This window comes from Nannospalax galili, unplaced genomic scaffold (assembly GCF_000622305.1).
Source record: "Nannospalax galili isolate Female #2095 unplaced genomic scaffold, S.galili_v1.0 scaffold196, whole genome shotgun sequence".
Taxonomy (NCBI): Eukaryota; Metazoa; Chordata; class Mammalia; order Rodentia; family Spalacidae; genus Nannospalax; species Nannospalax galili.
In genome coordinates, this window is record NW_008337421.1 from 193,543 (window position 1) to 200,266 (window position 6,724).

At 36.4% G+C, this 6,724-nt stretch overlaps 1 pseudogene; it reads left to right on the top strand.

The window, feature by feature from the left end:
- Positions 1 to 4,531: 4,531 nt before the first annotated feature.
- On the top strand, positions 4,532 to 5,452 carry LOC103733681 (annotated as a pseudogene).
- The last annotated feature ends 1,272 nt before the right edge of the window (positions 5,453 to 6,724 follow it).

Here is a 6,724-nt window from a genome sequence, read left to right on the forward strand (position 1 = left end):
TATAATATCCAATGTATAAACCTACAGAACCTCCATTAATCACACATAATATGGAAACAAAGAAATTAGCTGACTAAAGTTACCAACATATTTGACTGACCATACATACATACATTAGCATATCACATTCACATCAGGGGTCTCTGGTGATGAACATGTATCAAACCAAAAAGTCACCAGATATTAGTGGTCAGAGATATGATCTGTCCTGCACTCACAACTAAGATTTCAGTTAAATCAACTGATTTGTATGCCTAGATCAACTGTAAAATTAAAATTGCAGGATACATCTCCTTAGTAATTATCATCAGATACTAATTTTCGAAACAAATGCTTTTTGATGCTAGCCGGATTTCAGTGAGGTATTATTTTTCTCCCTGGTCCAATTTCCAGAATGTGCAACAGTTGACATCATTCTCAACAAGTTCTCAAGAGATGTCCAAGGAAAATTATAGGTATTTACTGTTCTACTCAGACATGGAGCAGAAAAATTGAACCCATGGGATGCATTTCTTGTGATGAATATATGCCAAGCTCATGAAAACCTTTTCCTTAGTGTGTATACATCCTGTACTCACTCATCAGTAAAGAAGACCAGCAGAGACTCTAACAGAAAAGGAGCTGATGACAGCACGTTGTCTCACCTCACTGGCGTTCCTCATTCAGGTAATTTTTAGGAGTCCCTGTGAACCTTTCATGTGTGGGCTCTCTGATGGACATGAGAATGACTTGTTCAGCACATGGTACTTGGAGTAGAAAGTTTGGAGATTGTTCTCCTCTGTCTCTCCATCTTTTACCATAGAATTTCTATGATAGTTTAACAACAGTTGAAACACAATGAAAGCGTCTAACGATGATTTCCAAGAGAGCATTTCATGATAGACAACTTTTGACACAAAGAAAGAAATGAGATGTAATGTGTCAATTGAGAAGTGATATTACTCGAAACAATAGTTTGAAACCCCACTCAAAACAATAATAGGACCCTTTCAATCCCTGCCTCTCACCCACACCCCAGGAAAACCAAGTCAGTGTAATGTGCTAAATACTTTGTTCCAAATTACTCTTTATAAAAATTGAAAACTGAGAAATGCACAGAATTTCAGGGCTAATATCACAGAAAAAATTCATGTAGATACTTTTTACGTATAAATGGCTAAAATGTTTCTTTTCATACCACTAAAACTATGGCAATTTCTCTCCTCTCTAATTGTTCAATTCACCGGTTCCACAATGAAACTTTCCTCTGTCCTGCAGCTCTCCCTTGTTGCAGGTTAGAATTCCGAAGGCACAATGAGAGAAGACCTTAGTGCCTCCTCTAAGTCCTCAGAGTATTAAGTCTTCCTCTGCAGGACACAGACCAGGATGAAAACATATTTTCTGTAAATCAAATATACTAATGGAGGACTGAATGTGCATATGCTAAAGAAACTGTAAGGAGTAAATATTTTAGAAAGAAGTGTATCATACTCCATTTAGAGAAAGTCCTACATCTAAAATATTTGACAATAAACATTGCAAATGACTTCTCAAACGCCAACTTCCTGAAAAGAATATTTATTAACAAGCATTGAGAATGAAACAGCTTAAGTGCTTTGTATTTATTCTGATAATTCTTCAAACACATCTATTAGAGTGAATTTCCTCCTTTTCACAGATGAACAACTGGAAGAGAACATTAGATTAGTTATATGTTTCAAGGTCATTGAGTATTACAGTAAGCTTTGATCACATCTAAACAAAAGTATCTTCTACAATTTGAATAAATACTGATGACTATTAACAGATTATTAACTCCTAATAATATGAAATACTAAGAAGTTGAAAATAAGTTTAAGTAATCTATCATTTAAACACTTGGAATCTAGCTTTGTGATGAGGATCTTCTTTGTCACTTACTCAACAGCTGTTACTAATTAACAAATAATTTGGAAATATTTGAACGAACAGGAAGAATTTGAGTAAGGACCAAGGGTTGTACATGGTGGCACATGCCTTTAATCTCAGCAGTCACTGAAGAAGGCAGAGGCGGGTTGAGCTCTGTGAGATTGAGGCCAATCTTGTGTACATAATGAGTTCCAGACACTGTCCGAAAACAACGAAACAAGACAAAAAAGTCAGCTTGTTCAAGTATCTCAGAACTCGTTTATTCATTGAGAGTAAAACAGAATATTTTATATAGAAATTAGGTATAGATGGGTGTGCTTTTCTGTAAGTTGTGAGACTACTGACATATGTCCAGTTACCCACAAAAAATATGTATCTTTCTTACAGCACAACTTATGCCAATGATCTCTATAAAATAAGAGAGAGTATGCTCATGATGGCAGCACTTTTGATCTCTCAGCTGCTGTCTTACGAGTCACCATGGAGAATCTCAAAGCATAAAGGATCAGACATAAAAACTAACACTGTGTCTAGAGAAAGATAACAAAAAAATGAAAAGCAAAAATTATCTTTCTATGATTCATCTCAGGGAAATATGAAATTTCAATACAGATTAATAAAATTAGTATAAACTACAATTAAAATGAATAATTAGGAGCTGGAGAGACAGCTCAGCAGTTAAGAGCACTGGCTGCTCTTGCAGAGGAGCCGAGTTCAGCCTTCAGCAAACACATGGCAGCTAACCACCTTCCATAACCCCAGTTCCAGGGGATCCCAGCCCTCTTTTGAACTCCATGGGGACTGCACTACATGGGTACACTTATATACATGCAGGTAATACACTTATACATATAAAATAAAAATAATTTAAATTTTTAAAAAGTAACACTTGAAAAAAGAATAATCAGTAATTGCTGAAAATTTAGTCTCATGTCTATTCAGCACTTTTTAACAATATGATTTGCTTTCATGCATAAAACTTACTGTCCTCTTAGAAACACAAATCGGTGGTATTTACATAGGCCAATAAATACAGAAAAGGGGAACACAGGAAAAATGATAGTGGTTGAATGTATTGGTGTGAAGAACGTTTACGACAGGCATCAGTTATCAGAAACTTCCATTCAGTGTTCCCTAGTTCTGAATCCGTTTCTCTGATTTCACTCTCTTCCCACATTAGTTTTCACTGATAGGTAGTCTAACCCATTTAGTCTACAAAATGCTTATAATTACACAGTGGATTTTAACTTATGAAAAATGTACTCCTGATTTTATGTGAAAATCATACTAAAATTATCACCTAATTTCTAACCATTTTCTTTCCTTAACATTTTTCCAACACATATTTTAGAGGTTCAAACTCAACATGTAGCTTTTTATATTTAAGATTAGGTTGAATGAATGATTAAATAAATCATTATTCATAAGATAAACAATAATGTACCTTCTCATTTGTACTAAATCTAAGTATTAGTTCATTCTCACATTTTAAAATTTATTTATTTAATCACTTATTTATTTATGTGTTCAAGTGTTTTTCCTGAATATATGTAAGTGCATCCATGCAAGAAATTCCCACAGAGGCCAGACTAGATGTCAGTTCCCTGAGAATTGAAGTAATCAATAGTTGTTAGCCACCATGTGGGGACTGGGAACCAAACCTAGTTCCTCTACAAGAGCAGCCAGTGCTCTAATAAGTGAGTCATCCCTCTAGCTCAATACTTAACATTTTAAGTGTATGAGTTTATTTTATAATTTGTTGTAATGGTTGTTGAGTCTTATCTGAACTTCTCTTTACTAGACAGTGGATCAGGGTTGTTTTGTAGGTCAGACTTTTTTTTTCAGCTTTATACTTTAGAATTCTGTTTCTTTTGTTTACTTCTTATTGGGAGAGTACTCTCTAACTTCTTTGTGCAGCCATCACACGTTAGGCTCTGCTTCTTGAAAGTCAATATTGAGCACTCAGGTTTTTATTTGGGCAAAATATGACAAGTATTGGCCAAGGTTTCTCTCCACAAGTGAACTCATAAAAACCATGCAAGACTTACGTGTGACTACTACACTGTAAAAATTATCTGCCTGGGGCTGGAGAGATGGCTCAGTGGTTAAGGGCACTGACTGCACTCTGCAATGCAGAAGACCCGGATTTGATTCCCAGCACCCACATGACAGCTATGAACCGTCCTTAACTCCAGTTCCAGGGGAATCTGATGCCCTCTTCTGACCTCCACGGCATTGCACGACACGGGTGCACTCACATACATGTGGGCAATACACTTATACACATAAAAATAATAAAATATTTTTTTAATTATCTAGCCTAGGGCTGAAGAGATGGCTCATCAGTTAAAAGCACTTGCTGTTCCTGCAGAGATCCCAGTTCAATTCCCAGCCTGAACTTAGCATCTCACAACCATCTGTAACTCCAGGTCCAAGGGACTGATGCCCTCTTCTGGACTCTGAGGGCACCAGGCATACATACATACATACATACATACATACATACATACATACATACACACACACACACAGAGGCATTCACACATATAAAAATAAATAAATTCTGCACAATAATCCCCTGACCTGTCCCACGTTGCTAACTGATAATGAATTGTCTCTCACACTTGATTTAGAGACACTGAGCAGCATGACTGCAGGAAACCATTCTGCCGTGTCAGACTTTGTGCTTCTGGGATTCTGTCAGTCACGGAATGTGCAGGTTCTACTCTTCATGGTATTTCTCCTACTTTACATGATCATTGTGTCTGGAAATGTTGTCATTGTAATCTTAATTTTCACTGACCCCCATCTCCATTCCCCCATGTATTTCTTTTTGGCCAACCTGTCCTTTGTTGACATGTGGCTTTCTACAAACACCACACCTAAGATGATCACAGACTTTCTCAGGAAGCACAAGACCATTTCCTTTGCAGGCTGCATGTCCCAGATCTTCTTCTCCCATTTCATTGCAGCACTTGAGATGGTGATACTGGTGATAATGGCCTATGACCGCTATGTGGCCATCTGCAAACCACTCCGCTACTCAGCATTATGAGCCTTCAAAGGTGCATTGTGATGGTTGGACTGCCTGGATTATCAGTTTTGTGCATGCCATAAGTCAAACTGTTGTGATTGTGCAGAGCTGCCTTTCCATGGCCCCCAGGAGGTAGGCAGCTTCTTTTGTGATAGACCACTAGTGATGAAGTTGGTCTACATGGATTACAGCACCTTGAACATCTTATTGAACCTTGATTGTGGATTTGTGGCAGTGACCTGCTTTATTTTGCTGCTGATATCCTACTCACATATTCTTCTCACTGTCTCAAGAAGCTCTAAAGCTGGTGCATCTGAGGCCCTGTTCACCTGCTCTGCCAACATCACAGTGGTGGTGCTCTTCTTTGGACCCTGCATCTTCCTCTATGTGTGGCCACTCAACATCACCTGGATGGACAAGTTCCTTGCTGTGTTTTACTCTGTCTTTACACTTGTCCTAAATCTAGCTATGATGCAAACAGCTTTTAAGAGAATCAGAAACTCCTGTGTGGCTTTCAAGAGAAATACTTAATTCTTACAATGACCTCTCATTGTGTATTATCCAAACAGTCTTTCTTACTTTGAACTGTGTAATTGGTTATCCAAAAATTTTAATATAAACATTCTGGAAAGTAAGATCTTGAACAATTTCTGTTTAACCTAACTTGAACAAACATTTTTCTGTAGCTATAACTGTTCCCTCAAAATAGCCTATTTTTTTGATAGACAATGAAATATTGTTTTGTCCTTAATATATTCTCATACACACACTAATAAGTAAAAGGAAGACTAAAAATGAAAATACAAGGAAATAATCATGACAATCTACATAAGGAACAAATACCCACAGCAATGACACTTACTTAGATTTTATTAACTCTTTCAGTTTAAAATTTAAAATTAAATGCTAATTCCTTGGCTAAGAAACATGAAAATATATTTACTAAATCATTACTACTGTATTTGGGTAAAATCATAAAATCTAATCTGCATGTATGCTGATTATTAGTAAAACTATAGTACTTCATATACTTCAAAGACAGTGAACATTATATTTGAATGAATGATTAGACTCCACTTACTCTGTTCAAATAATCATGTTATCTAAAAGCCAATCTATGATTTTGTATATGCTTTTGAAATTAAAAATTAATTGTAAATTTTGAGATAGCAAATTTTCAATCTTTCAGGATTATTAATCATGTTGATATTTGAAGGAAAGAATCTTCATCAATGTTTAAAAACAAAACTATGGTACAGATACAATTTCTATTACTTTTTTATGATAGAAAATATTTTATGTTTGGCTAAAAGTGATTCTGGCATAGTGTTTAACTGCAAATTTAAGGACACCTTCTTGACCATAACTATACCATGTTAAAGTTTAGGCTGACTCTAGTCTCTCAAATTATCAGGCAGTTGGCCCAGAATATGGGAACACATGTCCGCTGAACACTGGCTGTCTTGGAAACAGGTCAGAGCATCCTAGAGTGCTCCTGCTAACTGTTGATTTATGGTTTCTGTAGGTTATGCTTGTCTTGCTTCTGCAAAATAGTAACTGTTGCTTAACAGAATAGAAATTATTAAGGAGACTCTCTACCTATAAGCTTGAGAACTTAAACTTTCTACCCTGGACATAGTTTCTCTGTACAAGAAGTACCCCACAGCATTTGGAGGATTGTGTTAAGGGACAAAGAAAAGGAACAGACCCCTTCCTGTTTGGAAGACTTAGGGAAACTTTAAAGGGTCAAGTTCCTAGGATACGATTGCTATACAACAAAATCCCACTAAAAGGAACTTTGTG